General features: G+C 42.2%; 1 protein-coding gene across 2 annotated transcripts in view; it reads left to right on the forward strand.

Moving 5' to 3' along the window:
• The window catches only part of ZBED5 (zinc finger BED-type containing 5), a 42950-nt gene that overhangs the window by 15066 nt on the left and 3052 nt on the right, over positions 1-24832 (forward strand). The gene's annotated exons all lie outside the window — the stretch shown is intronic.

Raw genomic sequence — 24832 nt, forward strand, 5'->3', positions numbered from 1 at the left:
TGTGTATTAGTTGTCAATTGTATAACAGATTGCCCCAAAATTTGGTGTAAAACATCACCATTACCTCCTAGTTTGAATAGGTCAGAAATCAGATGCAGTTTAGCTTCAGACCCTACTTCAGTGTCTTCCACAGGCTTTAGGGAAGGTGTTGGTCAGGGCTACAGTCATTTCAGGCTCCACTAGATTGGGATCACTTTTTTTTTTTTTTAAGATTTATTTATTTATTTATGTGAAAGAGAGGAAGAGACAGATTTTTCCATCCACTGATTCACTCTCCAGATGGCCAGAATGGCCAGGGCTGGCTCAGGCCAAAGCCAGGAACAAGGCACTGATTCAGAAGTAGAGCAGCCAAGGACATAAACTGGCACCCTTATGGGACGCCACCAGAATTGCAGGCAGCAGCTTTACTCACTATACCATAACACCAGCCCCCTAGGATCCACTTTCAACCTCACTCCTGTCTGCAGGGTTTGGTTTCTTAACAATGTGGACTTCTGTTGAGCAGCTCACAACCATATCAGCTGGCATCATCAAAGTGAGCAAATTAGAGTGCCAGTAAGGCTGAAGTCAGCCTTTTTATAATCTAAGTTTGGAAGTGACAGCCTATCACCTTTGTTGTATTCTGTTCCTTAAAAGTGACCCAGCCCATATTCAAGGGGAAGGAATTACACAAGTGCACAAATACCAAGAGGCAGAGATCATTGTAAGCAATTTTTAGAAGGTATCTCCCATAAGCTCATGGTGTTCAAGTTGCTTATCCAAAGCTGGTAAGTAGCAAACCTGAGATTCCAAGTTACATCTGGCTGACCACAGAACCCACTGTGTTTCCCATCTATTATTCTTTTCTCAATGAATACAGAAGAATAACGAATGGTTAGCATAAACATGCTTAGAAATTAATCTAAAATGTTAAAAATTGGTCCTCAAGGATAGAATAAGCCATCTTCAACCTAATTGTTTTTTTCTAGTATTGTTCATCCTAGCCATTTTTCTTTAAGGCAAGTTAAATCTTTTTCATTAATATAAGAAATATGAGTATTTATTTATTTATTTATTTTACAGCCAGAGTGGACAGTGAAAGAGAGAGAGAGAGAAAGGTCTTCCTTTTCCATTGGTTCACCCCCGAGTGGCCGCTGCGGCCGGCGTACCGCGCTGATCCGATGGCAGGAGCCAGGTGCTTCTTCTGGTCTCCCAAGCAGGTGCAGGGCCCAAGAACTTGGGCCATCCTCCACTGCCTTCCCTGGCCACAGCAGAGAGCTGGACTGGAAGAGGGGCAACCGGGACAGAATCGGCACCCCGACCGGGACTAGAACCCAGGGTACCGTCGCCGCAGGTGGAGGATTAGCCTAGTGAGCAACGGCACGCCAATATATGAGTCTTAAACCATGAATCTGAGTTTACCTGGTGACCAGGGCACTAAGTTGTTTTGTTTCGTGTGTGGCCAAGATTCCTAGCAAATTTGAAATTTTGAGGACCCTTTGAAAATTAGAAGATAGATGCTATTAGGGGCTGGTGATACGGTGTAGTGAATAAAGCTGCTACTTGTAATACCGGCCTCCCACTTGGGCTCTGGTTCGTGTCTGTCTCTCTCTTTCTAACTCTGACTTTCAAAATGAGTAAATAAATCTTAAAAAAAAAAGGATTAAATAGATAAGGCAGGAATAAGGCTTCTGGCTCAAAGTTGATAGAAACATGGAATTGGGGAATGGGAGTAAGGGAGGCACAGTGTTCTAGAACACCATAAGGAGTGTTGGGCAATAGAATTTGAAACCTCTGATTGAATTGGCTGCTTCTCCCTTTTACTCTTCTTCAAAGCTGATGGTACCTGCAAATTGTATTTTTCCCCACCTAGCTATGTGAGTCTGGAAATTTAAGACAGATAAGCCGGGTGATACCATAAATGGTTTCATCAGGAAAGGAAGCCTCACTTCATATACACTGGCATGCCCTGTCAAAGATGACATCTTGTCCCTCCCTCACAATCAGAGCAAGCTATAGTAAACAGACAGCATCATACACAGAGAAGATGAGAGCAAACCCAAGAACTATCAAATACCCAAGGAGACTCATGCCATGAAAATGTGTCACCAATCAATAAAAGAACTAACACCAAAGCAGATAATTATAAGAGTAAACAAGCTGGCGCCGCGGCTCACTAGGCTAATCCTCCACCTTGCGGCGCCAGCACACCGGGTTCTAGTCCCAGTGGGGCGCCGGATTCTGTCCCGGTTGCCCCTCTTCCAGGCCAGCTCTCTGCTGTGGCCAGGGAGTGCAGTGGAGGATGGCCCAGGTGCTTGGGCCCTGCACCCCATGGGAGCAGGAAAAGCACCTGGCTCCTGGCTCCTGCCATGGGATCAGCGCGGTGCGCCGGCCGCAGCGCGCCGGCCGTGGCGGCCATTGGAGGGTAAACCAACGGCAAAGGAAGACCTTTCTCTCTGTCTCTCTCTCTCACTGTCCACTCTGCCTGTCAAAAAATAAAAAAAAATAAAATAAAAAAATTAAAAAAATAAAGAGTAAACAGAGGAGGATCTTTAAAATCATTGATACTGACTTAGTGCATACTGATTGTGGGGTCAGGCATTGTTTTAAGTACCTTATATTATTTTTAATTTAATATTTATATAGAATATTCCTCAGAAGAATGATAAGAATAACTTTTATGAAAAACAATGAGCTAAAGATTATTAAAATTAAGAAATGAACTAAACAGTGAATGGACTTTCATGAAGAACAAATTGACAAAACTGGAAAAATAAGCTGAAGAATTATTCCAAAGGAACAAAATTACTAAGAGATGGTAATCTAAGAGACCGGTAAATTCAGAGATTCCAGTATCTTGCATAGTTCCAAAGAGACAACATAGAATACTAAGAAAAAGTTCTGGTATTATATATGTAATGCTACTTGCATTTCTTTCTTTCTTTCTTTCTTTCTTTCTTTCTTTCTTTCTTTCTTTCTTTCTTTCTTTCTTTTTTTTTTTGACAGGCAGAGTTAGAGAGAGACAGAGAGAAAGGTCTTCCTTCCGTTGGTTCACACCCCAAATGGCCGTTATGGCCAGCCCACTGCGCCAATCCGAAGCCAGGAGCCAGGTGCTTCCTCCTGGTCTCCCATGCTGATGCAGGGCCCAAACACTTGGGCCATCCTCCACTGCACTCCTGGGCTACTACTTGCATTTCTAAAAATAATAAAACATATAAGTACATCTTATTTTTTTCCAGATTGAATCTACAATTTCATCAATTTTGTATATATTTCTGAACTTTAATATGTACTCTGTATCATTATTACTGTGCTTGTTTTTTAAATGTTTTTGTTTTGAAATTAAGGCTTACAGAAAAATTACAAAAACAGTAGATACTCTTTAGCTGATTTCCTCTAATATTAAATCCATAGTAAAATTATCAGAATTAATAAATTAAGTACAATACCATTAGCTATAGATTAGAAGTACATCATGTATAAACTAGAGAAGAGTGGCTGGTGTTGTGGCATAGCAGTAAAGCCTGCAGTGCCGGCATCCCATATGGGCGCCTGTTTGAGACCTGGCTGCTCCACATCTGATCCAGCTGTCTGCTATGGCCTAGGAAAGCAGTAAGGTGGCCCAAGTCCTTGGGCCCCTGCACCCACGTGGGAGACCCAGAAGAAGCTCCTGGCTCCTGACTTTGGATCAGTGCAGCTCCAGCCATTGTGGCCAATTGGGGAGTGAACCAGCAGATAGAAGACCTCTCTCTGCCTCTCCTTCTCTCTGTGTAATTCTGACTTTCAAATAAATAAATAAATCTTTTTTTAAAAAAAAAAAGCTAAAGCAGAAAATAAATCAATGGGAATGATTAACATGTATAGATATATACAGAATAAGACAAAGCAGAGAGGTAGGTACTGTGTCATTCTATAACTGGTCTTGAGGTGACTGTACACAGCACTCTTCCATCATCATCTATCTCATGTTCATTTTGCCAGTTTCAGCTGGTTGAAGTTTTCACATAATATGGTAATCTTCATTCTCGAGAAATTGTAGTCCTTGGTGGTTCTGCTTGAATTGGATTAATTTAATCTTCTATTAACTTACTACTGTAGATGGCAATGCCAGCAAGTGACCCAAAGCATCCCCTGGGGACTTGCCCCCTCTCCCCGTTGCACGAATAGCATGAGAGACCAAAATAATCAACTGCTAGTATAAACTTCCAGTTTATACTAGAGAGAGACAGAGAGAAAGGTCTTCCTTCTGTTGGTTCACTCCCCAAATGGCTGCTATGGCCAGCACTGCGCCAATCCAAAGCCGGGAGCCAGGTGCTTCTTCCTGGTCTCCCATGAGGGTGCAGGAGCCCGAACACCTTGGCCATCCTCCACTGCCTTCCTGGGCCACAGCAGAGAGCTGGACTGGAAGAGGAACAACTGGGACTAGAACCCGGCACCCATATGGGATGCCCGCACCACAGGCGGATGATTAACCAAGTGAGCCATGGTGCTGGCCCCCTAAAAATCATTCTTAAAGTCTATACAAAAGCAGAATGCAAACCATATTTGCCCTTAGAGTATAATTTGTTAATCCCTGCCATAGGACAATATTGTATTCTTGCAAAATGTTCCCTCCCTGCTAGCACTGGAACTGAGTCTTCAAAAAGCCAATCAGAAGTTTCTAAAGGCCAACTGTGTCTGCATAATGGGATACACTGTACAGTAAGACAAGTGAATCCTGTGAGTATAGTATTCTGGGTCACCAGGGATTAACACTATTGTCAGATAATCCCTTAAGAGTCAAGATACTTCCCTTCTCACTGTGTCAGTTTTACCCTGGTAAATAGTTGCATGTCCCTTTTGGAATAAACTAAGAGATTTGTACAACATACTTTTAATGTACTCACAAGGTCCTTTCGCAAGGAAACAGCATACTCTGTACACAAGGGCTTCTTGAGTAAACTTCCCAGGACCGGGAAATGGATGAGGACTATTACTCTTAGTGATATTTAGTTAGGCCTCTGTTTTCCAGCCTAGATTTTGTTCCTTGGCATAAATCTTTTAAGCCCTTAGTGAGCTGCTCATCTATTTTAGTGCTAGAAACTCTGATCAATTAGACCCTACCCAGGATTTCTGTAGGTCAAACCTTTCAATCATCAGTTTGATTTTATTTGGTCATTGTGTGCAGTGTGACTATGGCAGTTATATTGTGCTACCATGCTTCTGCAACCTCAGGATCCCCTAACCATCATTGAAATTGGACAACCAATTTCAGCACCATCATAGACAGTGTTTTTTTGTTGTTGTTGTTGTTTTGTTTTGTTTTGTTTTTTAATTTATTTATTTGAGAGGCAGAGAGAAAGCTCTTCCATCCTCTGGTTCTTTCCCCAAATGGCCACAGCAGCCAGAGCTGGGCCAATCTGGAACCAGGAGCCAGGAGCTTCTTCCAGGTCTCCCACGTGAGTGCAGGAGCCCAAGCACTTGGGCTATCTTTTACTGCTTCCCCAGGCCAAGGCAGAGGGCTGGATTGGAAATAGAGCAGCTGGGTCTTGAACTGGTGCCCATAAAGGATGCCAGTGCTGCAGGCAGCAGCTTTACCCACCACACCACAGCGCCAGCCTCTATCATATACAATCTTTATCCTCAGACATTACAGTATATATTCAGGAACATTCATATAATCCTTACCAATCTTCTTCATTCTATGATATTAAGATAATATGCAGGCCGGCGCCGCGGCTCACTAGGCTAATCCTCCACCTTGCGGCGCCAGCACACCGGGTTCTAGTCCCAGTCAGGGCGCCGGATTCTGTCCCGGTTGCCCCTCTTCCAGGCCAGCTCTGCTGTGGCCAGGGAGTGCAGTGGAGGATGGCCCAAGTCCTTGGGCCCTGCACCCCATGGGAGACCAGGATAAGTACCTGGCTCCTGCCATCGGATCAGCGTGATGCGCTGGCCGCGCCGGCCACAGCGGCCATTGGAGGGTGAACCAACGGCAAAGGAAGACCTTTCTCTCTGTGTCTCTCTCTCACTGTCCACTCTGCCTGTCAAAAAATAATAAAAAAGTAAAAAAAAAAAAAAAAAAAAAAAGAAGATAATATGCTAGAAGCCCTGTTGGGGACTCAGGAGTGGATGATCCAATACAAATAACTCATTTCAATGTTGCTTTCTTCCCAGGCCTCTAAGGTTTGTCTTCAACATTGTATCAGGGCATTTATGGCAACTCAACTTTATTTAGTTTCAGTCACCCATTGAGTCTAGTTTTCTGTTAACCAATTGAGAATATGTAAAACACTTCTAGCTACCTTAACTAGTATGACTCTTGAATCTCTAGTAAGTGTTCTCACATCAATAAACTCAGCCAATATTAAATTATAGTGTTCTTTCTTTGATCTTGTACCCTCAGAGTCCAGAGTCTCTATTATATTCACAAGATGTTTACTACTGCCAAGTTAGCTAAATCTTGCCATTCTTCTGGCACGTAATCCTTCTCTACCCAGATTTATTTTGTAATTTGTCTCCTAGAGCTTTCTGGGTCTGACTTATATTTATAGGTCTGTAGTTAGGAGATATGGTGGAAAAGAAAAATAGATACTTCCTTGCAAGATAAGGCCTGTATTATCTATTTTATGGCAAATTACCCAAAATTTAGCAATTGAAATGGAAATCATTATCTCACAATTTATTTGAGCCTGGAATCTGGAATTGAGTTAGGTGGGTGATTCTGTCTCAGGTTCCCTCATAAGATTAGGAGCAAGATGTCAACTGGGACCATAATCATCATAGACTTGATTGGGTCTAAAGGCCCTGCTTCCAAGGGGGCTCACTCCTATGCCTGGCAAAGTAGTGCTGGTTTCTTAGTGGGAGGCCTCAGTTCCTCACCATATGGCATATCCTTGTAACATGGCACCTGACTTAACCCAGATCTAAGAGAGAATAAGCAAACTGCATTATCTTTTTGTGATATAGCCTCGGAAGTCACACACCATCATTTCTGCAATATTTAATAGATTACATGTGGTCATTTAATACTAGAAGGTAGAGATCATTGGGACCTTCTTGGAGACTGATTACCTTGAGATCACAATAGGGTTTTCAAGAAAGATAAGGCCAGCCTTATCAGGAAGAAGGAGATTGCTTCTATAAGCAAGGGCTACTCTGTGAATTTTTAAGATTAATTAATTAATTTATGTGAAAGGCAGAATGACAAAGAGAGGGAGAGGAGAGACAGATATTCTATCCGTTGGTTCATTCCTCAGATGTCCACAACAGCAGGGACTGAAGCCAGGATCCGGGCCCTCCATCCAGGTCTCCTACATGGGTGGCAGGGGCTCAGATACTTGGGCCATCATCTGCTGCTTTCCCAGGCACATTAACGGAGTTGGATGAGAAGGGGAGCAGTTGAGCCCTAAACCAGCATATGAGATGTCAGTGTTACAAGCAGCAGCTTAATCCTCTGTGCCACAACTCTGACTCCACTCAGTGGATTCTGGAAAAACAGGATGCTATTTTTGTATTTCTGTTATTTTCTAATCAGTGCCCTAACTTCCATACCAGAGAACAAATAAAACTGTTAGTTCTACCTCAGTCTTAATTCAGCATTCTTCTGAATCAGATTATGCTTATAATTTTTAGATCTGCACCTATAAGAGATAAGGAATTTTTCAGGGCAATTATGGAAAACCTCTGATTTTCTGAACATGCCCTGAGCTAAGATTTGAAATCTTGAGCCTCTAATTTTCTTTTTTTGCACGACTTCTGCCCTTGATTCCTTTTGCCTTTCAGTCTATCCCAGCAGCCAGTTGGTCTACCAAAGCCTTGCCTTAATAAGCATTTTATTCCGTATGACAATAGAGAAACTGTTTAAGCAAACAGAATTTTTAAAAAATTTGTATATAATTACCTTTGTTTATTTTATTTGTTTTTATTATTTTTTTGAAAGGCAAAGTTATGAAGAGAGGGAGAGACAGATCTGCCTGCTGATTCACTCCCCAAATGGCCTGCTACATCCAGGGCTGGGCCAGGTAGAAGCTAGGAGCCTGGAATTCCATCCAGGTCTCCCATATGGTTGGCAGGGGCCCAAACAGCCCATCTACTTTACCAGGCACAATAGCAAGGAACTGGATGGAAAGTGGAGCAGCCAGGACTCAAACCCATGCTCAGATGAGATGCCGCCATTACTGGCTGCGGCTTAACCCACAGCACCATGACACCAGCTCCCAGAATGTATTTTATAACATAACTAAAAAATATATAGAGAGGTGTGGATATAGAGGTTTAAATCATGTCTGTAGGAATTTAGCCATTGCAGTCTCTTGTCTCTGCCTTCCTTTGTTGTATTTATTCCCAGGAAGATTCTCTCCATGTGAAGGCAGAGATGACATCTGGCTTACTTATCAGCATAGCAATTCACAGGTGATTTTCTTTCTTTCTTTCTTTCTTTTTTTTTTTTTTTTTTTTTTTTTGACAGGCAGAGTGGACAGGGAGAGACAGAGACAGAGAGAAAGGTCTTCCTTTTGCCATTGGTTCACCCTCCAATGGCCTCCGCGGCCGGTGCACTGCACTGATCCGATGGCAGGAGCCAGGTACTTCTCCTGGTCTCCCATGGGGTGCAGGGCCCAAGTACTTGGGCCATCCTCCACTGCACTCCCTGGCCACAGCAGAGAGCTGGCCTGGAAGAGGGGCAACCGGGACAGAATCCGGCGCCCCGACCGGGACTAGAACCCGGTGTGCCAGCACCACAAGGCGGAGGATTAGCCTAGTGAGCTGCAGCGCCGGCCCACAGATGATATTGCAATAACTGTCCACTGTGTATTATGAATTACCAGTTCCTCTAGTGGTAAACAGACTCTGACAGCCTTCAAATGCAATCAAATCATTCCTGTTTCCTGGAAAGTCAATTGCTTATAACTCTTCCTATTACTGCATCAATCAGTGTTCAGCAGTATAACACAGAATCTGGTCTTGTTTAGGCAAGAAGAGATTTAAAGCAAAAATTGGATGCTTGTAAAACCACTGAGAGAAGCAAGCTCTAGGATCAACTCTGGAACAACCTGTAGTGTTCACAACCACTTTCTACCATAATTAAAAGACCTCCAAATTCCATTGCTATAGGAACTCACTGCTATTGTTCACACAACCATTTACTTCTGCTGCTGCTACCAAAAAAAAAAAAAAAAAAAAAAGCTAGCTCCAGAATTATATCACTTCTGACAAGTCAACACAGTAAGTTAGAATCCATGCATCTTTCCTCACATGGCTTAGTTCTGAATCCATTTCTCACAAGATGTGTTGAACCAAATCATGTTTGGAATTCTGACTGAAATGCAGTCTGGGAAATACCATTTGTTAGCTTTCTAGCTTTTGCAGTTTAGAAAGGGGTTGGGCTCTTATAACATTCTCATAACATCAATCCACACATTACTCTCATGACATTTTGTTCAGATCAAGTATTATCCTATAAAATTGTTAGTTTTATTGGGCGTATTAGATTGAGAGTTCTTTAAAAACAGGGATAAAGTTTTACTCTGTTTTAGGATAGTCTGCATTTACTAGTTCCTCCCTCAAACATAATCCCACATTTATACACTGCTATTTTACAAACATGCAAATATCTACTACAAACTTGGAAGTTTCTACTAAGGACTTTGGTGTCTCTGAGTATAAATGTATCCTTATACCATCTCTCTTTCAGGCAGACCATGCTCACTGTCTTCAATGAGCATGGCTTCATGGATTTCCATCTGTTCCCATCCATTCTTGAACATTCCTGATTTTTTTTTTAATCTTTTGATTTCTTTCCACTGAGAGTTCTCTTCTGCTCATCTGTAACTGTATTCTCCAATAATCCTTATAATATATTATTCTCCTTTCACAAGATATCACACTGTAATTTCTTTTTCAGTGTCTCTCTTCCCCCAAAGGCTTTTAGTTACATGAAGGCAAAGACCATTTTGGCCTTCCTCAGTAATATATCCCCAGTGTCTTGGCACACTGCCTGGTACATAGTAGGCATTCAGTAAATATTGGATTATGGCAACTTTGTGCCTGGCCCCAAGTTATAGTCTCAAAGTTACATCTGACCAACATTAGTAAATAACAAATTTTATCTTCCTTATTGTTAGTGTGCTTGAGGGCTTTGGTTTTGTTTTTTGGTTTTTGGGTTTTTTTACAAAATGAATGTTATTAAAACATAATGAGGAGCCACTGTGTGGCGCATTGGTTAAGTCACCATTTGCAAAGCAGCATCCCAACGCAGAGCACCAGTGTGAGTCCCAGTGCTGCACTGCTTCTGATCCAGCTCCTTGCTAACACACCTGGGGAGGCAGTGAAGAATGGCCCAAGTTCTTGGGCCCCTGCCACCCATATGGAAGACCAGATTGTATTTCTTGGTTTCAACCTATACCATAATAGGCTGTTGTGGCCATTTGGGGAGTGAAACACCAAATAGAAGATCTCTCTCTTCCTCTCTGTCACTCTGCTCTTCAAATAAATAAATAAATAAATAGAATGATAAATAAATATTTTGTAAAATCCTCTGAAGTAATAAATAACACACTCCAAAAAGTTCTACAAGAAACTACAAAAAGGGAAATCCAAATTTCTGACATACAGCTTTCCTTCTGACACAGACTGACTATCTGTCAGTAGTCTGTTCCATAGCCTGCTTGTTGGTATCATTTACCTGGAGTATCCATCCATTGTCCCCTTCCCTCTTTGAGGTCTCAGGTGTGTAAGTCCTTAGGGAAATTGCACATTAATGGGATAATGGGTCTGCCCTACTCTTCTGGTGCCTGTTAGTTTTCTGTGTATCTATGTGTTCCAATGAAGAATGGCAAGCCTCTTCAGTCAATGAAGAAAAATTACACACTACTTTTTCCTAATCATGACCACTTCTTCCTAACTGTTTCCGTTACAGAAATTGTGATGCCAAATAAAGTATAAAACTCCAGGGGCCCAGCACTATGTTAGAGCCCAGCCAGTAGTGACAACATCTCATATTGGCCCAGCTGTAGCCATTGCAGTCATTTGAGGAGTTGAACCAGTGAATGGAAGACCTCTCTTTTTCTCTCTGTCTCTACCTTTCCCTGTAACTCTATCCAATAAATAAATCTTTGAAAAAAAATTAAATTCCACAAATCAAGTTAAAGTCTATGTATCACTTCTGCTTCTAGTTTTTCTGTTACAAAGAATTAGTTTGAAAGTATATTAGTTTGTTCAGGTTGCTATAACAAAATACCATAAAATGGTATCTTTTTTTAAAGATTTTTTAATGTATTTGAAAGTCATAGTTACAAAGAGAGGGAGAGACAGAGAAAAATCTGCTGGTTCACTCTCCAGATGACTGGAACAGCCCAGGCTGGGCCAGGCCAGAGCCAGGAGCTTGAAGCTTCAGCCAGGTCTCCTATATTGGTACAGAGGCCCAAACACTTGGGCCATCCTCTGCTGCTTTTCTCAGGCCAATGGCAGGGAGCTGGATTGGAGGTGGAGCAACCAGGATACTAACAGGTGCCCATGTGGGATGTTGGCATTTCAGGCCACAATTCTGGCCCCAAAATGGTGACTTTTAACAGAAAATTATCGCTCACAGTCTGGAGGCTAGGAAGTTCAGAATCAAAGCCCCAGTAGATTCAGTATCTGGTAAGAGTCCTTGTTCTCATAGATGGTGTCTTCTCCACTGTGCCCTCACAGAGTGGGAGGGGCAAAGAGGCACCCTTGGACCTCTTCTAAGGACCAATCCTATTGATAAAGGCTCTGCTGGTGATTTAATCACCTCTCAAAGACTCTACCTCTTAAGATTTCAACACATGAATTGGGGGTGGAGAGGATGTTCAGACCACAGTGGAGTGAGACTGTTGAATTCTTATTTATTTTATTTGAGAAACAGAGAAAAAAAAAAAAAAAAACAGACCTCCCACCTGCTGGTTCACACTCCAAATGCCCAGGAGCCTGGGACTCAATCCAGATTTTATCCACCATGTGAATTTTTGTCCTTGATTTTTTTTTAATTTTTTAAAACTTTGTATTTACTTATTTTCACTTTATTTAAAAGGCAGAGACAGAGTTCTTCCATTTACAAGTTCACTCCCTAGATGCCCACAACAGCTGAAGGTAGGACCCTAGAACTCAGTCAGGGTCTCTGTTGTGAGTGGTAGGGACCTAAGTACTAAGCCATGATCTTCCCTGCTTCCCAGGGTACACACTAACAGGAAGCTGGGCAGAAGCAGAGGAGCTAGTACTTGAAGCAGGCACTCAGATATTGAATGCTAATGTTCCAAGAGCCATCTTTACTGCTGTGGGAAACACCTGTCCCTGTCCTTGGCTTTTCATCTAGTTGTCTCCTTCCTCTTTGCATCCACTCCTCCCCCATCTCCTCAATTTTTTCTTCTCCTTTTCCTCCACTCTCACTCTGACTCTGCAATTTCTGCATAGCATAAAGGCTGCCAGCCAAGGGTTTAAGATCTTCTGAAATCCACTGCTCCATTTTCCACTAACCAAGCTAAGGTATGAGTGAGTGAATGTGTCTGCCCCGCACTACAGGCTAGCATAGCCCTTCCTGAATCCCTCAGCCAACTCCCACATATAAGGGGTCTTCAGAAAGTGCATGGAAAATGTGTATCATTAAAGAAGTGTGTATCAAACCTATCTTTTAATTTTTTTTCTGTGAATTTTTTGAAGTACTCTTGATGTGGATGAGGCAGGAAGGAATAAGGAGCTAAAGACTGCCAACATCCAAGCCAAGTGCACCACCCAAATATCATCATTTTCCATGTTGATCTTTATCATGCAGCTACACCTCACACATCAGGAACCAGGTGCCATGACACCTTTTTGGAGATTATCATAGACACTCATCCCCACCCCAAACCCTGCCTCCTATGAAGCTTAAATCAGGCTCTGCCCTGAGCACCACCTCTACCCTCTAAAAGGATTACCTCAGCCTAGCTGGGGGAAATCCTCTCTTCAGGGTGCCCTCATTCATGTCTCAGTGAGTACTATCTTTTTTCCTGTTAGTAAATCCTGCTCTTCTGTTCACCTCTGTCTACATCTCTCAGTTGTATTTTTTTTTTTACCCTTAGCCAAGAGGCCAAGAAGTGATTTTTTTTCAAGATTTATTTATTTATTTGTAAGGTAGGGTTATAGAGAGGAAGAGGCAGAGAGAGAGCGAGATCTTCCATCCTCTGGTTCACTCCCCAGATGGCCAAAACAATTGGAACTGACCTGATCTGATCCAAAGCCAGGAACCATGAGCCAGGAGCTTCTTCCGGGTCTTCCATGTGGGTGCAAGGTCCCAAGCACTTGGGCCATCCTCCACTGCTTTCCCAGGCCATAGCAGAAAGCTGGATCAGTAGTGGAGCAGCTGGGACTTGAACTGGTGCCCATATGGGATGCTGGCACTGCAGGCAGCTTTACCCGCTACACCACAGTGCCAGCCCCCAGTTGTATTCTTAAATGCAGAAGATATGAGTCTGGACTAAGTCTAGCTGGGGGTTTCTTCAAACACAGTCAGGGCTCTTGATCTCCACAAGATAATTTGCCACAACATTCTCATATGTCATGATTCTTCAGCCTAGTGCAGTGCTTCCTCTTCTTGGTTCTCGAATCAGGCAGGGATCTAGCTCTGGTTTAAGGTATTGTGATGTTAGCCCATGGATTTTTCCTGATTAACCTGAGGTAGTATAAATGATGGAATACCACTTAGGCCCTGGAATCCATACTTCCTACTCTCAAATCCCAGTAGTACTATATACTATTTCTCTGTGCTTCATTTCCTTGGCTATAAAAGAGAGACTAATACCAGCCACCTCCTAAGGTTGTATACCTGTGGAACATTTTTAATATAGTTTGAAACATAGTAGGCATTTAGTAAGTGTTTATTATTAGGAGCTCATGCATGACATTGTGGGGGAGAGACCCATGCTGTTTTTATCACACTCATAATTCGGCAAATGTGTGTTGAATGACCACAGTGCACCAGATACTGAGCTAGAAAGAATGTAGAGATAAAGCAGAAACTAATGCTGGCTTCCCTGAGCTGCATTTGTGATGATGGCAAGGGGCACCTGTTTATCTCGTTGGTCCTTCACTGCTCTTTCTATTGACTTTTGAATAGAAGAAAGAATGTTTACCTGTTGGCTTCTAATATTATCTTATAGTTTGTTTTCTTTAAAAGGTTAGAAGCACATTTTGCAATCATACATCATGATCTTCCTAGTCTCTCTCTTAAATTTACCATATTATAGAAGTTACATTTTTTCCTGTTTTCCTGTGGTTAGAAACAATACCTGTCTCTTCCCCAAATGCTCAGCTCTTCAAGTTCTCAAATTATAACTTTGTACCTTAAACTAACTCTGGTCCTCCTTTTTCCCTTCTCTGGGCTTTGATGTGTTGGTTTGTCAGCATTTATGTGTTTGCCCTTTGGCAATAGTGAGATATGGAAAGGTGAGCTGTAATCAGAAAGGGTCAGTGAGGTTACCATCAAATGTCTGTACTTATTTAAGTCCCTTTGTCACCAGTTGTTTTCCAAATCCAGCTGTGTTTTGTCTCTGCCTTATGATTATTGTGGAAAAAGGCAGAAAGGAGAGAAACTTTTTAAATGTTCTGTCCAAAAGAAAGTAAAGAACTCTTTCTAGAACAAAATATAAAGAACTAGTATAAAATGACCTTTAAGGGAGAAAGGGGAGGTTTTTTTGTTTTGTATTGTTTTGTCTTGTTTTAAAGATACAAAAAATAACTAAAAATAAAGAACATTTCTTTGTTCTGGTTTATCATTCTTTATCAAAAACAATTTGGGGAGACCAGCACTGTGGCTTAGTGGGTAAAGCCACCACCTGCACTGCCAGTATCCCATACGGATGCTGGTTCATGTCCCGGCTGCTCTTCTTCCCATCCAGCTTACTGCTAATGGCCTGTGAAAGCAGTGGAAGATGGCCCAAGTGCTTGGGCTCCTGCACCCCTGTGGGAGACCTGGAAGAAGCTCCTGGCTCCTGGTTTTAGATCAGGCCAGCTCTAGTCATTGTGGCCATTTAGGGAGGGAACCAGTGGACGGAAGACTTCTCTCTCTGTTTCTCCCTCTCTTTGTTCGTAACTATGCCTCTCAAGTAAATAAACAAATCTTTAAAAAATTTATTTATGTACTCTGATAAACACTTTGTTTTCTGGCAGAGGGGAGCAGTCATGGACAGGCCTTGAGCTCAGCTGTAGGGATGTTAAATGGAGATGTGCAGTGCTGTGGGATAAAGATTAGTCTCTGAGACAGCACTGAGTGGGTCAGCATTGTTTCACTCTGGTATATTTGTTTTCTCTTCTGAGTTCCTTGGTGAATCACAGATGTTTTCCACCCTTTATCTGATCAGCCACAATGATATGTAACTGTCAGCCAGAAAACAGTGTGTTTATAGGCAAGGGAAGTTAGGTATTTGATGCAATAGCAACCAAAATTCACTTTATTACGTATAGTTCTTCTCCATTGTCTTCAAACGTCTTTCCCTTTTAGAATTGACTTGCTATTATCTCTAAAAAGCCAGCCATTATTAAACCAGTGATAAAGTAAGTTTTTAGTAAATAATTTATATTTCAATAATCTTGTAGGTCAGAAAAATCCTACCAAAATAGTAAATAGAATTACTACACTTAAGGCAATTTTTTATAAACCAGAGCAGTCACATTTATTTTCAATTTGATGAGAAAAAAATGAATGTTCTTTTTGTGTCATTAGAATGTCAAAATTATCCAAAAAGATAGAACTGGTTAAGCTGTAAAAATTGTCAGTTGCTTCACCTGGCATCACAAAACTTTCCCATTTTCTCATGTTATCATTCCCATTTCTAGTTATAATTTCATTCTTAAATTAGTAGCTGTGAAGAGTACTAGATACCAGATCCAGACATGCTGGACTTTTCAACAGTATTTATAAATCTTTGAAATTTTCACCCCATCATTAAGGTGGTCCTTCAGGATTACACTTCAATGTGTGGCAAAATTACTAGAAATACAGAATATCTAAAACTATATAGTGAGGCCAGTGCTATGGCATGGCAGATAAAGCCACCTCCTGCAGTGCTGGCATCCCGTATGAGCTCTGGGTCGATTCCTGGCTGCTCCTCTTCCGATCCAGCTCTCTGTCATGGCCTGGGAAAGCAGTAGAAGATGGCCCAAGTCCTTGGGCCCTGCACCCAAGTGGGAGACCTGGAAGAAGCTCTATGCTCCTGGCTTCAGATTGTCCCAGCTCCAGCTATTGTTTGTGGCTATTTGGGGAATGAAGCAGCGGTTGGAAGATTCTCTCTCCCTCTCTCCCTCTCTCCCCCTCTCCCTCTCTCCCTCTCTCTCCCTCTCCCTCTCCCTCTCTCTCTCTGCCTCTGCCTCTGCCTCAGTGTCTCTGTAACTTTGCCTTTCACATAAATAAGTAAATCTTGAAAAAAAAATATATGGTAAGTACAACTCTGCTTCTCTGCCAAAATCTAAACCAGAATCAGAGATCCTAGATTCCCAGTCCAGAAACACGAGGCAAACAAACCTGAAAGGGAGAGTGCCTGACTTTTAGACCCTGCTTTGTAGAATTTTATGGGTGAGACCTTAAATACAGCTCTCATTGTGTCTCAGTTTTATCTTCTGTAGAATTCTGAAACTGCTCTCTACCTTTTACCATCCTCTCTCAGTGGTGCTGATATGTGACATAGGAAGTTTCTTTGGACTACTCATTAACATTATCGTTATTATTGTCATCATCCTTATGCTTGGAAGTTAACTGTTTTGGATGCTGCTTTCATCACAGAAACTCAAAGATTTATAAAGAGAGACTCATGTATTCATAAAGCATATCTTGGCAAATTCTATGATTCCATTATGCAAAATAAGTGACTTGTTTAAGTTTTCAAATAAGTTAGTAGATAATCCAGAGCTAGAAGTCCACTTCAATGTATATGAATATTTACACTAGCTGTCAAAGCAATAGCATAAATAACCTATCTCTTTGTGTTATAAACTCACACCCTAATAATTGAGACTTTTAATGTCTTGCAAAACTGTACTTCCGCTTTAAAAATTACCTACAACCAGGAATTATTTGTAAATGACTTATCTTTTTTAAATTAACCATCAATGTTCCAAAGAAAGAAAATTAGTTTTAACTTCTCTAAGAAGACAACTCTGGAGCTAGCGCTGTGGCGCAGCGGGTTAACGTCCTGGCCTGAAGTGCCAGCATCCCATATGGGAGCCAGTTCGAGACCCAGCTGCTCCACTTCCAATCCAGCTCTCTGCTATGGCCTGGGAAAGCAGTAGAAGATGGCCCAAATCCTTGAGCCCCTGCACCCACGTGGGAGACCCAGAAGAAGCTCCAGACTCCTGGCTTTGGATCGGCGCAGCTCTGGCCATTGCGGCCAATTGGGGAGTGAACCATAGGATGAAAGACCTCTCTCTCTCTCTCTCTCTCAATTCTCTTTCTCTCTCTCACTCCTCTCTTTGTGTAACTGACTTTCAAATAAATAAATCTTTTTAAAAAAAGAAGACAATTCCACCAGATACAGTAGTTTTCCAAATAGCTACTGCATTAAAGTTCTCCGGAAAAAAAACCAATAGAATGTGTGTGTGTGTGTGTGTGTGTGTCTATGTGACAGATTTATTTTAAGGAATTGGCACACTTGTGTGCCAATATCTAATGGGGTAGGCCAGCAGGCTGGAGACTCAGGAGTTGCAGTGCAAATTCAATCTACTGACAGAATTCCTTCTTGAGGAGGAGGGGTGGAGAGGTGGTCAGTCTTTGTTCTGTTAAGGCCTTCAACTGATTGGATGAGACTTACCTAGATTATGGAGGATAACTGTTTTACCCAAAGTCCACCAGTTGAAAGGTTAATCTCATCTAAAAACACCTTCACGGAGACAGCCAGAATAATGTTTGACAAAATATCTGAGCATCATGGTCCAAACAGGCTGACACATAAAATTAACCCTCATGGTTACTTCAGTTATATTTTTCAGACTCAGGTAAATGATTTAGTGGCATTAAACCAATGTACATTATGTGAATTCTGAACATTATGTAACCCATTAGCTTTTTTAATGGACAGATAAAATCGTATTTATAATTTAAAATATGATGTTTTGAAGCATATGTGTATCATGGATTGACAATCTAGCTAACATTTGCATTATCTCATAAAGTTATTTTTCTGATGAGAACACTTAAAATTTACTCTCAGCATTTTTCAAGAATGCTTAACCATAGTCACAATATTATAAAATAAATCTCTTTAATATATTCCTCTTATCCAACTGAAATTTTGACCAAAATCTCCCCAATCTTTTTCTTAACTGCTCCAACCCCTGATAACCATGATTTTACTTCCCAGTTCTATGATATGAATTTTTTAGATTCCACATACGAGTGAAATCATTCAATATAAGGCTATTTCAAAAAGTTCATGAGAGATATATATTATGAAAGAAATTGCATGGATTTCAAAAATTTTTCACCAAAATAAACTTTTTTTTGTTCCAATTCCATTTTCCAACAAACTTTTTGCAGTACCTTGGTATTTGTCTTTCTGTCAGTTGGGAAACCTGCATCCCATACCTGAGTGTCTAGATTCAAGTCCTTTGCTCCTTTCTCTAGCTTCCTGATAACTACATACCCTGGGAGGCTGCAGGTAATGACTCAAGTACTTGGATCTCTGCCAGTCATGTGGGAGAACTGAACTGAGTTACTTGCCCCCAGCTTCAGCCTGGTCCAGCACCAGCCATTGCAGACATTTAGAAGTGAACCAGTAAACGGGAGCTAATTCTTTCTCTGCATCTTAAATTAAAAAAAAAAAAAAGGTTATTAACTCTTAGTTTCATTGACTTTTTTAAAATTTTTATTTATTTATTTGAAAGTCAGAGTTACAGAGAGAGAAGGAGAGACACAGATAGGTTTTCCATCTGCTGGTTCACTCTCCCAGAGGTTGCAACGGCCAGAACTGAGCCAGGCCTAAACCAGGAACCAGGAGCTTCAACCAGGTCTCCCATGTGGGTAGCAGGGTCCCAAACACTTGGGCCCTCTTCCACTACTTTTCCCAATACATTAGCAGGGAGCTGGATCTGAAGTGGAGCAGCTGGGACATGAACTGGCCCCCATATGGGATCCAGCACAGCAGACAGTGACTTTATCCATTATGTCACAATGCCGGTCCACGTTGACTTTTCCTATTGCTTTTCTCATCTCTATTTCATTTCTTTTGTCCTTTTTTTAAAAGATTTATTTATTTATTTGAAAGGCAGAGTTATAGAGAGAGATTTTCCATCTGCTGGTTCACTTCCCAAATGGCCACAGCAGCTGGGACTGGGCCAGACCGGAGCCAGGAGCTCTTCTGGGTCTCCCATGTGGTTGCTTTCCCAAATGCACTAATAGGGAGCTGGTTAGAAAGTGGAGCAGCTGGGTCTCAAACCTATGCCTATATGGTGTTGCAGGCAGGAGCTTAATCCATTAAGCCACAGCACTGGCTCCTCACTAAATATTTGTTGAATAGATAAACAATGACCCATGTTAAAAGGCTGGGCCATTAGATAGTGTTCTAAGAATTTAGTTCTGTACTAAAATGCTATGAACACTGTAGTAGAAAGAATAAAAACCCCTCTTCCCAGAAGATAGGTCAATGCTGTAAGCCCTGGAACCTGTAAATATTAACATGACTAAATTAAGAATGTTGAGGATGATGCTGTGGCACAGCAGGTAAAGCCAAGGCCTGCAGTGCCGGCGTCCTATATGGGCGCTGGTTTGAGTCCCGGCTGCTCCACTTCTTATCCCACTCTCTATAATGGCCTAGGAAGGCAGTAGAAGATGGCTCAAGTCCTTGGGCCCCTGCACCCATGAGGGAGACTCTGTAGAAGCTCCTGGCTTCAGATCAGCCCAGCCTCTGCCATTGCAATCATTTGGAGAGTGATCCAGAGGACAGATGACCTCTCTCTCTCTCTACTTCTGTCTCTCTCTAACTCTGCCTGTCAAATAAATAAGTCTTAAAAAAAATAAATTAAGACTGTTGAAAGGAGGAGTTTATCTTGGATTATCTGAATCCAATCACATGTAGGTAGAGGGATTTGTGAGACACAATAGAGGAAGACATTGTGAAGACAGAATAAAGAGATGAGGTCAGAGCGAAGATGCGATAAGTCAAGGAATGTCAACAGGCACCAAAGGCTGGAAGAGGCAAGACAGATTCTCCTACAGAGCCTCCATAGGAAGTGCTGCCAACAGCTTCATTTTTCACTTTTGGGCTCAACACTGTGAGAAAATAAACTACTATTGTTTTGAGCCACCATTTTGTGACAGTTTGTTAAGGCAGCCACAGGAAACTAATGCAAAAATTGTATACATTGTATGCAGAAGTGATTTTAAAAAGGGGAATATCCATGTTGCTGTAAGGAGCTTGGTACACTTGGGAAGGTATGAGATTCTGCCACATATTAACTAACTTGCATTGGAAAAGTCAACTCACTTTCCATTTCTCTATCTGTAAAATGGGAGAAATGATACATCCCTTTGAGGTGAGACTCAATTGATTGACAGAATGTTTATTCCTGTATTTAATAAATATTTATTCATGTCTGTTGTATACCAGGAGCTATTTATTCTAAGCCCTGAATCTCTTACTCTCCTATGCATCTGGGACCCAGAAGCCAGTCATCTGGTAAAACCCCAAGGGAGATGATATGACAGACAAGGTTCCTGTTGAGCTTATACCCTCACCTCATATCGGAATGATAGTTTAAGTTCTGGCTACTCCACTTGCAATCCAGCTTCCTGTTAATACATCCTGGGAGGTGGTGAATGATGACTCAAGTACTTGGACCCTGCTACCCACAAGGGAGACCCAGATGCAGTTAGTAGCTCCTGATCGGCCTGGCCCAGCCCTGGAAGTGAGCCAGTAGATAAAAGTTCTCTCTCTCTCTCTCTCTCTCTCTCTCTCTCTCTCTCTCTGCCTTTAAAGTAGATACATTTAAAATTATTTCTCTTAGTAAGTTCTATGGAAAAAATGCAGAGTATTGTGATAGAGGGCCTAGAAAGGGAACACTATTATTTTCTTGATTTAGTTTATTAAAGAGTTACAGAGAGAAAGAGAGCGAGCGAGTGAGAGAGCGAGAGAGAAATCGATAGAGAAGTTTTCCATACGCTGGTTCCCTTCCCAAATGGCCACAACAGCTGGGACTGGGTCAGGTTGAAGCCAGGAGCCAGGAGCTTCCTCTGGGTCTCCCACATGAGTGCTGGGGCCCAAGCACTTGGGCCATCTTCCACTGCTTTCCCAGGCATATGAGCAAGGAGATGGATTGGAAGTAGAGCAGCCAGAATTTGAACTGGCACTATATGGGATGCCAGTGCTGCAGGCAGTGGCTTTACCTGCTCTACCACAGCACTGGCCCCTGGGGCAACATTACATAGGGTGATCAGGGAAGGCTATTCAAGCTGAAACCTAATTACGGAGAAAAAAAAATCAACCATGTGAAAACCTGAGATAAGAGCTTTTTGGACAGTGGAATTTTTTTTTTTTTTTTTGACAGGCAGAGTGGACAGTGAGAGAGAGAGACAGAGAGAAAGGTCTTCCTTTTTGCCGTTGGTTCACCCTCCAATGGCCGCCGCGGCCGGCGCACTGCAGCCGGCGTACCGCGCTGATCCGATGGCAGGAGCCAGGAGCCAGATGCTTTTCCTGGTCTCCCATGGGGTGCAGGGCCCAAGCACCTGGGCCATCCTCCACTGCACTCCCTGGCCACAGCAGAGGGCTGGCCTGGAAGAGGGGCAACCGGGACAGAATCCGGTGCCCCGACCGGGACTAGAACCCGGTGTGCCAGCGCCGCTAGGCGGAGGATTAGACTAGTGAGCCGCGGCGCCGGCCGACAGTGGAATTTAAAAAAGGAAGTAGCCACAGCTTTTGCGTGTTTGAGCAATAAAAAGCCTCGCATGAGCTTGGGCTGGGCATTTGGCCTAGTGATTAAGATGTGCAGATTCTGTATTGGAGTGCTTGTATTTAATACTTGCCTCTGGCTCCTAACCCCAGCTTCCAGCTAATGGGGACTCTGGGAACCAGTGGACTGTACCATCCCACGTGGGAGACTTGAGTTCCTGGCTTCACCCAGGTCCAGCCACTGTAGGCACTGGGGAAGTAAACCAGTAAATGGAAGCCTCTCTGTCAGGCTCACTTTCTCTCAAATAAGTTTAAAAATTGTTAATTTTTCCAAAAAAACTTTTTTGTATGAGTTTGATATGTCTGAGTAACAGAAAAAGGGCCAGTGTGACTAAAGTAGAGAGATCAAGAGGAACATACTAAGAGATGAGGTCAGAGTGATATTCAAAAGCCGGATCATATAAGGTTATGTAGGCCTTGATAAGGACTTGTAGGTTTTATGGTAAATGTAATATGTATCCATGATTAGAGGGTTTTAGACATGAAAGTGGCAGTATCTGATTTACATTTTTAAAAGATGACTGGCTCCTGAGCAGCAAATGTACTGGAGAGCAAGAGATGAAGTTGAGGGACCAGTTCTAGGAGGCTATTGCAGTAGTCTAGGCTAGAGATAATGATAAATGAAAGCGATAGCAATGTAGATCAAGAGAAGGTGACCAATTTAAAATATGTATTAAAAACAGAGCCAGTAGAACATCTGATGGATTGCATGTGGAAGATGAAAGAATTAAGAGTGATTCATATGGTTTTGACTTTAGCAACTGGCAAATGGTGAACAATGGAAGAAAAACTATTCGGAACATATTAAAAGTGAAATATCTGTTGGATAATCAGGGATAAATTTTTTAAAGCTTTATTTATTTCCTTGAGAGGCAATGTTACAGACAGAGAGAGGGAGAAACAGGGAGAGGTCTTCCATCCACTGGTTTACTCCTCAAATGGCCACAATGGCCAGAACTTGGCCTATCCAAAGCCAGGAGCCAGGAGCCTCTTCTGGGTCTTCCATGCCCATGCAGGGGCCCAAGCACTTGAGCCATCTTCCACTGCTTTCCCAGGCCATCAGCAGGGAGCTGGATTGGAAATGGAGCAGCCAGGACTCCAACCAGTGCCCATATGGGATGCCTGGCTTTGCAGGCAGATGTTTAATCTGCTACGCCACAGTGCTGGCCCCAGGATAAATTTTAGTAGACAATTCAAAATAGAAAATACACATCTATGGCTTACAAGGAGGAAAAGTGGATCAGTGATGGAAATATATTGGAAATCATCATCATATTGTTGGCATTTAAAGTCATAAGGTAGATTTATTATCTAGGAGGAAAGTGCTCAGAGGGAAGAGAAGAAAGCCCAGGATAAATCCTTGGGTTACTTAATATTTAAAAGTCAAGTGCAAGGTGCTGTGGCACAGCAGGTTAAAGCCACAACCTGCAGCTCCAGCATCGTATATGGGTGCTGGTTTGAGTCCCAGCTGCTCCACTTTTGATCCAGCTCCCTCTAATGCACCCGGGAAGGCAGCAGAGAATGGCCCAGGTCCATGGTCCATGGGCCCCTGCACCCACATGGCAGATACAGAAGAAGATCCTTGCTCCTGGCTTGGGCCTGGCCCTGCCTCATTCATTGTGGCCATTTGGAGAGTGAACCCGTGAATGGAGGATTTCTGTCTCTCCTTTCTCTCTCTCTCTAACTCTTTCAAATAAATAAATAAATCTTAAAAAAAAATTAAAAGCAGAAGAGGAGATCATAGCAAAGACTGAGCTGAATAGGTAAAGGAGCCAATGACATAAGAGGAAATCCTTGAGAAAAATGAATGAATAAAATATAAGCAATATCATATGCATAAATATTTTCTCAGCTCCTGTATGTGAAAACAACTCTGGTAATACAAGGAAGTACACATTCTCAAGAACCTTATAATTTTGGAAGAGAGATTAAACAAGCTCCATAATAAATGCAGTATATAGCCACCTGATAACCCCATTGCCAGGTTTGCCTTTCACTCCATTCTACACAAGCCACAACACTAATTTCCCTAAAACAGCACTCTGAACAATTACAACTGGTTAGCTTTGAACTAAAACTGATCAGAATTCTGCTCAAGAACTTTCTTTGCCTACAACCTCAAATCGTTATGATAGTCAAAGAAGCATGGCCACAGCCTCATCTCCTATCACTCCCTTTATGAAATGGCAGTGTTTTTTCCTTGATTGTTAGGTTTAGCAGTGATTCTACCCTTTCCTGCCCTTAAATGTAATTAGTTTATCTTTTCTTTGTCTAGAAGGTGAGCTCCTTGAAAACAGACACTCAGGCTCCATGCCTAGCCAGTAGTATATTACACCACTAACTCTGCTTCTGTCAAGTACAGAACAGTCATATAATATGGAACACTGGTGATGTAATCCAGCAAACTCTGAGTACAATAGAACTAGATAGGGATGCTATAGAAATGAAGAGAGGATGTAGATTTGTATAGGGAAGTAATCTGAAGCCAGTTACCATGGGCCTTTTATGCCAAAGAAAGGGATTTGGGATTTATGCTGTTAGAGGAGAACTACTGAGGATTTGGAGTGGGGCACTCACATACTCATATCTGGGCTTCTGAAGTGAATTGGTAGAAGGCATAAATGAGGGTAGTTTCAAAATTGAAAGTGATGGAGCATTAGTAGGAGTGAACTTTTAGAGGCGGCAATACCAGCCTAACTGGCTGCATGAGAGAAGACTGGGTGTCTGGGAGTGGTAAGAACAAGGCAGCAGCTGTAATGGAGGGCCAGGATATGAAGGGCCTGAGCACTAAGCAAAAGTGTATGAACTGAGACCCTTGGGTTCTGATGCCTGTTTCCCTAGAACCCAGTTTCCCTTGATTAAGATTTTCTTCAGCTGTTAATGTTATAATTTTCTATTAAGCTCTGACCTGCTATTGTGATTTGCAAACCTTGATAGCACATTGGCAA

Source organism: Oryctolagus cuniculus, chromosome 1 (assembly GCF_051225735.1).
Source record: "Oryctolagus cuniculus isolate XC-2025 breed Fujian yellow rabbit chromosome 1, ASM5122573v1, whole genome shotgun sequence".
Lineage (NCBI taxonomy): Eukaryota > Metazoa > Chordata > Mammalia > Lagomorpha > Leporidae > Oryctolagus > Oryctolagus cuniculus.